A 12,417-nucleotide genomic window follows, 5' to 3' on the forward strand; every position below is an offset into this window, starting at 1 on the left:
AAAACCCCAGGCACAATACAGTGAGTTGTCCTCACAGCTACCCCTCCAACATTTTTATACAGGCGAAGTCTGGTTAAAATCCACATCTGTCCTACAATAGTGAAGTTGCTGATAATAGCACATCTCTTGTTGGAAGATGAGGGATCTAGTTAGCAAAAGTGTTTATGAAGAATTTTTCTATCACTTAGAAAAAAACTCACAAAATAAATGAAAAAAGAATATGTGTAGCATAATCTCAAATGTTATATATGTTTTAAATACACATGTAAGTATACACATACAAACATATATATGTATATACATTATATTTAGAGAGATATAGATATTTTTTGAGACAGGGTCTCGCTGTGTTGCCCAGGCTGAAGTACAGTGACACAATCATGACTCACTGCAGCCTAGGTTGCTCCCCAGGCTCAAGTGATCCTCCCATTTCAGCCTCCCAAGTAACTGGCACTACAGGCATGCACCACCACACCCAGCTAATTTTTTTTTTTTTGTAGAGAGAGGGTTTCACCATGTTTTCCAGGCTGATCTTGAACTCTTGGGCTCAAGCAATCTGTCTGCATTGGCCTCCCAAAGTGCTGGAATTGCAGGCGTGAGCCACCATGCACCCAGCCACAAACATTTAACTAGAAGAAAAAACAACAAAAATGGACAGTGATTATTTTATTTTTCTTCTTTACTTTTTTCTATATTTTTCTAAAACAAGCAGGTACTACTTGTCAGGAAAATAAATGCTGTTTATAAAGATAATGTCCATCAAGAGTGTTTTAAACGAAGAACGGTTTTCAAAAGATTCTCTACACAGTCAGTTTTTATCCCCAGCCTGGTAAGTGAAGGGCCCCCATCCACTGTCCCCTGGTTAGAAGAGTTTTCCCAAGGGTTTCTTTTAACACGAGTCTGGGGTTAGGAGAATTTTGTCCAGCAGGAACAAGAGTGACCTTATTAGTCCAGTCAGATTCTCTTACTAATTGAGCTACACAGAGATCAGTAGTAGAGGCAGAAAAAGAAAGGAAAGGGAAAGGAGGAGGGAGAGGATGGGTTATTTGAATGGCTGGAGTGCAGACTACTGGGGAGGGGATAAAGAAGCTTTATATTCACGTAATAGCTGGAGCTGCCTTAGACCCTGGACAAGCTTCCAATTCCAGGATTCTATGCCATGCAGGTCCATAGTTCCTATTTTTCCCGTGAAGACTTGGTAATTGGTCTTCCTGGCAGATCCACGGCCAAGAATCCTGTTTTCCTTGGTCCCACAGGTAACCTTTTAACAATCTATCTGGTGGCCCATTAAAATTCCCTTCTGGGTCGGACTATATTTGGATTATTTGAACCAGCTGAGCAATTTCAGGATATGAAGAGCTTGAGACCAGGCAGGTAAGTTCCATGGGTAATTTCATTCTTTATTTAGTACACTACCCAAACCAGGGCTATCATCAGCCTATATGGCATTTCGTACAAATTTGAAAACGCTATTCTTTCCTCAAGTTAAAAAGTTAAATTATTTATTTCTCAATAATAACAATGACTAATGACAGTAATTCCATGTAAATTAGGTAAGCAAATAATTAGTTATAAAATATTGAAAAAGGCCGGGCGCGGTGGCTCAAGCCTGTAATCCCAGCACTTTGGGAGGCCGAGGCGGGTGGATCACGAGGTCAGGAGATCGAGACTATCCTGGCTAACATGGTGAAACCCCGTCTCTACTAAAAATACAAAAAACTAGCTGGGCGTGGTGGCGGGCGCCTGTAGTCTCAGCTACTCGGGAGGCTGAGGCGGGAGAATGGCGTGAACCCGGGAGGCGGAGCTTGCAGTGAGCCGAGATCACGCCACTGCACTCCAGCCTGGGAGACACAGCGAGACTCCGTCTCAAAAAAAAAAAAAAAAAAAAAAAAAAAAATTGAAAAATTCAAACGATTCATTATCATATTAAGAACTCAAAGTCACTTGGATCTAATAATTTGTTGTAAAGAAGGCATCCTTGTGGATGTAAAATTCTGTTTGACAGTTTCGATGCTTACTTGTTTTATAGCTCATATTTTACGGAAGTGATCATCAGATTGGTAGACTTTTCTTATTGAGTGTAGGCCTTACGTTGGTTGGTTTGTTTTGTTTCTGATACAGGGTCTTGCTCTGTCCCCAGGCTGCAATGCAGTGGCACAATCACGGCTCATTGCAGGCTTGACCTACTGGGCTCAAGAGATCCTCCCACCTCAGCCTCCCAGGTAGCTGGGATTACAGGTGTGCACCACCAGAACCAGTTTTTTGTTTGTTTGTTTGTTTGTTTTAGATGGGTTTTTGTAGAGACACGTTTGCTCAGGCTGGTCTTAAACTCTTGAGCTCAAACAATTTGCCCGCCTGTCTCCCAAAGTGCTGGGATTACAGGCGTGAGCTCACGGCACCTGGCCTACATTGGTTATAACATATTTCAATTGTTTGTTTGTTTGTTTATAGAGACGGGGTCTCTCTGTGTTGCCTGACTGGATATGAACTTCTGGTCTCAAGTGATCCTCCCCTCTCTGCCTCCCCAGTAACTGGGACTGCTGGCACACGACACTGTACCCAGCTTAATATATTTAATTTTGATAAGCCACATTCTCCACTGATATTGCTATTGGCAAAATTAGTTGTATCTTGAAAGGCACAAAGTTATTTGGAAATGGATCTAGTAAGTTATTTTAACAAAGACTTTGCAATATTTTAGTGAAAGAACATTAGATTTTAAAAGACAACTTCAGGTTTTTAGGGCTTCATACGTTGATGAATGATCTATAAAAGTCTTTAATACGCTTGTCAGTCAATTTCTTTTTTTTTGTTTTTGTTTTTGAGAGGGATCTGTCGCTCAGGCTGGAGTGCAGTGGCGCGATCTTGGCTCACTACAAGCTCTGCCTCCCGGGTTCATGCCATTCTCCTGCCTCAGCCTCCCGATTAGCTGGGACAACAGGTGCCTGTCACCAAGCCCGGCTAATTTTTTGTATTTTTAGTGGAGATGAGGTTTCACCATGTTAGCCAGATGGTCTTGATCTCCTGACCTCGTGATCTGCCCGCCTCGGCCTCCCAAAGTGCTGGGATTACAGACATGAGCCACCGCACCTGGCCAACAATCAATTTCAATTATACATTTTTAACACAGCCTTGGTGCTTCATATTTACAGCAATTCTTCAAATCACATGAGATATCTGGAACCTTGCTACTCCACATATCCAGCATCAGAGCATCTTCAGGGGCTTGTTAGGAATGCAGAATTTCAGGTCCCAACCCAGAGGTACTGAATCCGAACTTGCATTTTAATAAGATCCCCCATGTTCTATATGCACAGGAACATTTGAGAAATACTAATCTAAGACACAGAAAAGACCATGTATTCCTTCTGCAATATAAATCTTTCCTTTTAAGAAAATATGACTGTAACCAATATAGAGAAAAATAGAAATAAATTTGGGATCACAGGTGGATTGACTGTAGAAATGACATTTGAAATTAATCTTCCTGGCTGGGTGCAGTGGCTCACACCTGTAATCCCAGCACTTTGGGAGGCTGAGGCAAGCGGATTTTCACCTGAGGTCAGGAGTTCAAGACCAGCCTGGCCAACATGGTAAACTCCATCTCTACTAAGAATAGGAAAATTAGCTGGGTTTGGTGGTGCACTCCTGTAATCCCAGCTACTCGGGAGGCTGAGGTGGAAGAATCCCTTGAGCCCAGTAAGCCCAGATTGCGCCACTGCACTCCACCCTAGGTGACAGAGTGAGACTGGGTCTCAAAAAAAAAAAAAAAAAAAGAAAGGAAAAAAATAAATTAATCCTCCTCTTCTTTCCAGTATTTTTATATTGGAGAAATTGGGCTTAATGTTGAGAAACTCTGCAATTTGTTTATCAGTAATAATATCTTTGTGTGAATATCGTAAGTTAATTTTTCATAAAACATTTTCTAAGCCCATAATGTTATGCTTTCAAGGGAATTATATATATTGACTTTGGGTTCCTGTCTAATTTTGCGTATAACATTAACTTTATCTTTACTCCTAATTTGTGCTGAATAATGCATTTTAAAGAAGATATTTTCAGTATACTTCTGACTTGCATTTTAGAATCTACATTTTTATTCATATCATCAACATGCATTGCATACTCTCTCTAATGAAGTTTTAGTAGCAAGACGGCATCTACTCAAGTTTCCCATCCTATATTCAACAATGATTTAAAATTTTATGTTCCATAAATGCCTTTACAATATATTCCAACATTTAGTTGAAGCAAAAAGAGTTAATTATATCATATTTACAAGAAAAAAACAAACAACCCCATTGAAAAGTGGGCAAAGGATATGAACAGACACTTCTCAAAAAAAGACATTGATGCATCCAACAAACATATGAAGGAAAGCTCAACATCACTGATCATCAGAGAAATGCAAATCAAAACCAAAATGAGATACTATTTCACACCAGTCAGAATGGCAATTACTAAAAAGTCAGGAAACATGTGCTGGTGAGGCTATGGAGAAATAGGAATGCTTTTACACTGTTGATGGGAATGTAGATTCATTTGACCATGGTGGAAGACAGTATGGCGATTCCTCAAGGATCTAGAACCAGAAACACAATTTGACCCAGCAATCCCTTTACTGGGTATATATCCAAAGGAATGTAAATCATTCTGCTATAAAGACACATGCACACGTATGTTTACTGCAACACTATTTACAATAGCAAAAACATGGAACCAACACAAATGCCCATTAATGAGAGACTGGATAAAGAAAATGGGGTACATATACACTATGGGATACTATGCAGCCGTGAAAAGGAATGAGATCATGTCCTTTGCAGGAATATGGATGAAGCTGGAAGCCATCATTCTCAGCAAACTAACACAGGAACAGAAAACCAAACACCACATGTTCTCACTCATAAGTAGGAGTTGAACATTGAGAACACATGGACACAGAGAGGGGAACGATACACACCAGGGCCTGTTTGAGGGTGGAGGGTGAGGGGAGGGAACTTAGAGGACGGGTCAATAGGTGCAGCAAACCACCATGGCACATGTATACCTGTGTAACAAACCTACACGTTCTGCACATGTATCCCTTTTTTTTTTTTTAGAAAAAAAAAAAAAAGAAAAAAGAGTAGTTATATAATTTCTCAGATGACATAAAAAATCTAGTGCTGTAAAATAGATACTTGCTACATCATTCAATATCAAATGTAAAGACACATAACAAAAAGTATAAAATGGTCTAGAATTTTTTTTAGGATCTTCTGTTGCAATCCATTATGATTTCCACGCATACTTTTGGCATTGCTGTATGTAACTTTTCTTTACATTCAGTTTTGTAAGTAGTCTTCTAAAAGTTTTTACATGCTTTCTTTTGTTTTGTCATCTACTGGACAACCTCCCTCACCCAAACATCCACATATGAAATGCTTGCTTTTTGGAAATCCACAGTTCTAATATGTGTTCTACCTGGCTTATACCAGAGACTGTATTTAAAATAGTAAAGATAATATTTATCATTTCTCATCTTTTTCAAAATTAGTTCATTCATTACCTCTGCTATCAGTTTAACTATTTGGTTTTGTATTTTATTCCTTAAAATTGTGTAACATTATTTGGTATCAGTGTGCCATATGTTACTGAATTTTTGATAGTTTTTGCTAAGGAAGACAATTTTTCCTTCCTTCCTTCCTTCCTTCGTTTTTCCTTCCTTCCTTCCTTCTTGCTTTCCTTTCCTTTCTTTCTTCTTTCCTTCTTTGTCTTTTTTTTTTTTTTTTTTTTGGAGACGGAGTCTGGCTCTGTCGACCAGGCTGGAGTGCAGTGGCCGGATCTCAGCTCACTGCAAGCTCCGCCTCCCAGGTTCACGCTGTTCTCCTGCCTCAGCCTCCCGAGTAGCTGGGACTACAGGCGCCCGCCACCTCACCTGGCTAGTTTTTTGTATTTTTTTTTAGTAGAGACGGGGTTTCACTGTGTTAGCCAGGATGGTCTCGATATACTGACCTCGTGATCCACCCGTCTCGGCCTTCCAAAGTGCTGGGATTACAGGCTTGCGCCACAGCGCCCGGCCCTTTTTTTTTTTTTTTTTTTTTTTGAGACTGAGTTTCACTCTGTTGCCCAGGCTGGAGTGCTGGGCTCACTGCAACCTTCATCTCCCGAGTTCAAGGAATTCTTCTGCTGCTCAGCCTTCCGAGTAGCTGGGACTACAGGCACACGCCACCATGACTGGCTAATTTTGTACTTTTAGTAGAGATGGGGTTTCCTTATGTTGGCCAGGCTGGACTCAAAGTCCTGACCTCAAGTGATCCGCCCACCTTGGCCTCCCAAAGTGCTGAGATACAGGCGGGAGCCATCATGCCCCACCGGAAGACAATTTTCATCACTGCACTAGTAGTTTCCTGGATAATCCTCTCCCTAGATGTTGCTTTGTCAAAGCTGAGTCATGTATATTATGTGCACATGATATTGCTTCTCATTATCATAGCGTCTTTGTTTATCACTTAATATATTACATATATTTCAAATCTTTGAATTCTTAACACTGTTGAAGTGCATTTACCCTCTGTTTATTAGTATTATGTGATAAGTACTGCCAACCCATTCTCACATCTTTATTCTTCAGTTGATACATTTTTTTCATCCCTGAAGAATTTGCAATATAGAGAAAACACAGAAACCATTAAGGTAGAATAAGGGGCGTGGTCAGTTTATCATTAGGAAGAATTTATGAATAAGTAATTTCTGAAAACTTCCTACCTGTACTGATAGCAGTTAAATATAACGAAAAGTTAAATTTCTTATGTATACATTTTGTAGACAAATTTCAACTGGAGTATTCTGTGGACAAAAATTCAAATTACATAGCCAAGTACCTGGATGGGGAAAAGAAAATCTAGTTTAATGTTTTCTTTTTCTCTTCCAGTTTTTCCTCAAGTTACGTCTGATGTAAATATTGAAATTAAATTCACATCCTAATTTAGCAGTTTTGCCCCCGATTTTATCTTCTTCAAAAATATATTCAGTAGTCTAATTGATTGTCTTTGATTTCCTTCCATGTTTTCTGATTCTGAAATTAATTTTAGAAACTCCTTTGTAGTATGTGAGCAAAAAAATCAATGGTATTTTATCTCGGAACTTACATGTACATAACATACAAAATATAGAACTAACAAACTGCTAAATATTATCAAGCATTAATATTTTTATTAACAGGATATGCACAAGCGATTTCCATTATAGAATTAGCCAGATCACAGTGGTAATCTCTAATTTATGTGCATGTAATTCATTTTGTGGATCTTTTGCGTGTATGTCATTTGATGGTGATCAATCGAATAGTGAAAGTTCTTGTAGATTTAAATGAGGAATTCAGGAATACCTTTTGGGTGCAACGAACACAGCAGATAATGAGAAATGCAGTATGAAATATTAATTAGCCAGAGCTCTAATAACAATAGGGATTAAAACAAAATTTTAAACACTCACCTACCAATTAGATAAAGTGATTCCTTGTTTAGAAGTAAAAGTTATTTTCAGATGATGTTAGACATGTTGTTGATTTTGAATATTGACCCATTTTTCCTTTGTAAATGGACACCGAACAAAATGCAGTAAACGTCTTAAAACAAGACACTTTACTGCCATCTGCCGGGAAGTTGTAAGAAATATATAAATCATCAATCTTTCCAATAAACAAAATAAAAATAAACGTATAAAAATTATCGGAATAATAAAGGGTCTCTGATGTGAACGGCACCTTGTTGAATGAGGAGTGCTTGTGCAGTGCCCAACGTAGATCACCGTGCCTAGATTTTACTATAGTTGCTTTCGATTCTCTGTCAGAGGAGAGAAATTCCAATTGAAAAAACATTCTTGAGGTCCAGTCTGGTGTTGCTCATTCATACTATTGGCAGAAAAACAGGGGAGGGGCCACAGTCTATAATTCAACTTCTGCAGAAGGCTGTCTACTCTCCCGAGTCACACTGGGAGCTGGAGATTTTCATCACTTGCCCCAGGACAGAGGGCAGAGCTGTACGTAGAATCTTCTCAAGGCTAAATCCATTGACTCTGCAGAAAGTGGGAGGCTGGGCGCGGTGGCTCACGCCTGTAATCCCAGCACTTTGGGAGGCCGAGGTGGGTGGATCACGAGGTCAGGAGATCGAGACCATGGTGAAACCCCGTCTCTATTAAAAATACAAAAAAAATTAGCCGGGCGTGGTGGCGGGCGCCTGTAGTCCCAGCTACTCAGGAGGCTGAGGCAGGAGAATGGTGTGAACCTGGGAGGCGGAGCTTGCAGTGAGCCGAGATCGCGCCACTGCACTCCAGCCTGGGCGACAGAGCAAGTGGGAGAAAGGGAGGAGTTATAAACCCAGGCAAACCTTTTAAGGGAAAAAAGACTTGTCCCTTAAATTAGGGAGCTTTCAGATGAACCAGGAGGATCCCTAAACAAAAGAACTTTAAGTGGAGGTAGGGGAAGGAGCTTTACACATTTTGATTATAATTCTTCAGTGCAAACTCACAGCTTCTTACTAGAAAACAGTGACATGAGCTCTGGCATGCTTTGCTTACAAACAATGGCCAAGAATCCATTACTATTTTCTATTCTCAGAAGACAAATTCTCAGATGGAAAGGTGGTAAGACGTTACCTTTATACAACCTCAGGTACTTGAAGTCAATCTTAAATGAGTCTGTATTTCTTGTGATGCAAATAGCAAAACTTAATATTAAGCCAATAACTAATGCAGGGCTGAATGTATTCCATTACCTCAGACAGTACCTGGCCCACAAGAGGCACTATCCCAAAGTGCTAAGTGAGCAATGGTGACATAGAATTGGGGAAACCAGAGAAGGCTTCCAGGAGGAGGCGTTAGATCTTGACAAGGGGGCAGAATTGAGTTAGATCTCGACAAAGGAGCAGAACATTAGCAGGCAGAGATAGTGACCAAAGGCCGCCCAGGTGTAGATAGCCCTATGAAAAGCAAGACTCATAAAGCGGACAAAGAACTCAAAGCATCAAGTGGACACTGGAGACGGGAGAATGTCAGGACAGCATGGTGACAGTGTATAGTGAGGAAGCTGAGATGTGGCAGGGGCCACAGTTTTGACACTATGCATGGAAGCCAATTTGCAAGGGAGAATAATGATTGAATGGGAGAGGAGGGAAGGAAAACTGGAGAGGAGGAGGTTAGTTAAGCTACTCTCTCTCTCTCTTAACTTTTCACTAAAGTAATATATATATGTATATATTTCAAAGCACACATAAATATATATAGCTTGATGAATAACTGATTTATTTACTTGTAACAGCATAGATTAGTTTTCAGACCTACTTTTTTGAAAAGGAGTTTTAAAAGATGGTAAAAGGAGAGAAATGGGATGGTAGCTTGAGTGGAAACATTAATGTAAAGAAAATTTTAGGGCTGGGCATGGTGGCTCACACCTGTAATCCCAGCACTTTGGGAGGCCGAGGCAACTGCACTCCAGTCACCCAGGTTGGAGTGCAACGGCGCGATCTCAGCTCACTGCAACCTCTGCCTCCTAGGTTCAAGCGATTCACCTGCCTCAGCCTCCCAAGTAGATGAGATTACAGGCATCTACCACCACGCCCGGCTAATTTTTGTATTTTTTAGTAGAGACGGGGTTTCACCATGTTAGCCAGGCTGGTCTCGAACTCCTGACCTTGTGATCCACCTGCCTCGGCCTCCCAAAGTGCTGAGATTACAGGCACAAGCCACTGCGCCCAGCCCATAGGCAGTTAATTGTGAGCATTAACACTGACTCAGACACACTCCATAAGGTGTTACATGGTAATTCATTTATTCCCCATAATAATGAGAAAGGCAATATTTATACACCCATTTTACAGATAAAGAAATTAGCTGTGGGACTTATGGAAGTTAACTTTTTGATGTTTCAGTTTCCTTATCTATAAAATGCTAGCTTTTAGAACATTAAGAAGGTTCATAGAGCCCATTCATTAATTCAGCATATTTTACTGAGCCCCTACTATGTGCCAGGCACTATTCTAGGCACTGGAGAAACAACAGGAAAAATGTTTTATTAGAAATACATTACATATATATATACACACACACACACGCACACACACATATAGTTGGTGCAAAGGTAATTGCAGTTTCAGACCATGAATTTGAAATCATTATAATTTGGCTCAAACACATCTTCATTCGTAAAAATAGGAACCATTACAATCAACACATTTTTGCCAATGAGAAATAAGTTTGTTTATTGCTGTACTGTAAAAATCTATACTTCAAGATTTGAACTCTTGGAAAGCATTTTCTGCATCCTGCTGGTTGTGGAAGGGTTTTCCTTGCAACAAGTTGTCAAGTTGCTTGAAGAAGTGGTAGTCAGTTGGCCAGAGGTCAGGTGAATATGGCCGATAAGGCAAAACTTGTAGCCCAATTCCTTCAACTTTTGAAGTGTTGGTTGCGCGACGTAGGGTTGGGCGTTGTCGTGGAGAGGAATTGGCTCTTTCTGTTGACCCATGCGGGCTGCAGGCATTGCAGTTTCCGGTGCATCTCATCGATTTGCTAAGCATACTTCTCAGATGTAATGGTTTCGCTGGGATTCAGAAAGCTGTAGTGGATCAGACCAGCAGCAGCCCACCAAACAGTGACCATGACCTTTTTTTTGGTGCGAGTTTGGCTTTGGGAAGAGCTTTGGAGCTTTTTCTGGGTCCAATCACGGAGCTGGTCATCCCCGGTTGTTGTATAAAATCCACTTTCTGTCGCACATCACAATCCGATTGAAAAATGGTTTATTGCTGTTGCGTAGAATAAACGAAGACGACACTTCAAAACGATGATTTTTAAACTTTTGCTGAGCTCATGAGGCACCCACTTACTGAGCTTTTTCATCTTTCCAATTTGCTTTCAGTGCCGAACGACAGTACAATGGTCGACACTGAGTTTTCCAGCAACTTCTTGTGCAGTTGTAAGAGGATCAGCTTCAATGATTGCTCTCAGTTGGTCGTTGTCACCACTTCTGCCGGCTGGCCACTACACTGCTCATCTTCAAGGCTCTTGTCTCCTTTGCAGAACTTCTTGCACCACCACTGCACTGTATGTTGGTTAGCAGTTCCCGGGCCAAATGCATTGCTGATGTTGCATGTTGTCTCTGCTTCTTACAACCCATTTTGAACTCAAATAAGAAAACCACTCGAATTTGCTTTTTGTCTAACATCATTTCCATAGTCTAAAATAAACATAAATAAACAGTAAGTAATAAGTCATTAGCAAAAAAACATAAAGCGAGAAATGCCCATTAAAATGATGTATAAGATAACCACATTTATTTACATTCTTAAATGTAAATAATTTAAGAATTATGTTCTTAACTTTATCTTTTCTTGCCTTATGTTTTATCCCAATATCAAACGGCAAATTCTAACAACGCAAAAACCACAATTACTTTTGTAACAACCTAATATCTCTATATATACACATAAATAATTTGCTATATAATTTGATTTTTTTTTTTTTTTTTGAGACAGAGTCTTGCTCTGTCACCCAGGCTGGAGTGCAGTGGTGCAATCTCCACTCACTGCAACCTCTGCCTCCTGGGTTCAAGAGATTCTCCTGCCTCAGCCTCCTGAGTAGCTGGGATTATAGGCATGCACCACCACGCTTGGCTAATTTTTGTATTTTTAGTAAAGACGGTGTTTTGCCATGTTCACCAGGCTGGTCTCAAACTCCTGACCTCAGGTGATCCACCTGCCCCAGCCTCCCAAGGTGCTGGGATTACAGGTGTGAGCCACCACGCCCGGCCTAATTTGATTTTTTAAAAACCCAAATATAAGCTTCATATTTATTTCTGCAAAATTCTCTACTGGACTACACAGTGTCAATTACAGCCTAAACTTCAGCTGAAAAGCTAGAGTCTTCAGAGATTCCCCCAGGGGCCATGGAGGATGGGCTGTGGAGGGTCCCTGATTTCCTCTGCTCTTCCAGAGAAGAGCCACCTGCTAGTCCTCTCCCACTGAGAGAGAGATTGGGCTTCCATGGAGGGCAGAAGGCAGAGGGGCCACAAGAGATAACTTCCTGAGCACCTCCGTCTCTAACTTCCTTCCTACATTGTCCTCTCTGAGCCTCATACAGCCAGGAGTGGTGAGTCAAGCAGGTGCTATTGTGCCTGATTCACAAGAGAAGGTACTGAGTTATAACAAGGTGAAGGGTCAATTTCTAGGTGCTTCTCAAACTGTAATGAACATGGGGATCACCTGAGGATCTTGCTAAACTGCAGATTCTGATTCAGTGGTTTAGGTGTGGGACCTAAGATTCTGTATTACTAAGAAACTCTCAGGTGATGCTGGAGACCACGAGCCTCTCTGTGAAACAGCAGGTGAGGTGCTTTAGGGCCAGTTCTCTGGATAGAGGTGGGAGTTGCAATCACGTTGCCCCTAG

General features: G+C 40.7%; 1 long non-coding RNA gene across 1 annotated transcript; it reads left to right on the top strand.

Annotated features, from left to right (window-relative positions):
- Positions 1 to 709: 709 nt before the first annotated feature.
- Positions 710 to 11,028, top strand: LOC114672285 (uncharacterized). The gene is made up of 3 exons (XR_013403956.1): positions 710 to 829; positions 1,257 to 1,374; positions 10,892 to 11,028. It is a non-coding gene; the product is annotated as an uncharacterized LOC114672285 (long non-coding RNA).
- The last annotated feature ends 1,389 nt before the right edge of the window (positions 11,029 to 12,417 follow it).

This window comes from Macaca mulatta, chromosome 14, assembly GCF_049350105.2.
Source record: "Macaca mulatta isolate MMU2019108-1 chromosome 14, T2T-MMU8v2.0, whole genome shotgun sequence".
Taxonomy (NCBI): domain Eukaryota; kingdom Metazoa; phylum Chordata; class Mammalia; order Primates; family Cercopithecidae; genus Macaca; species Macaca mulatta.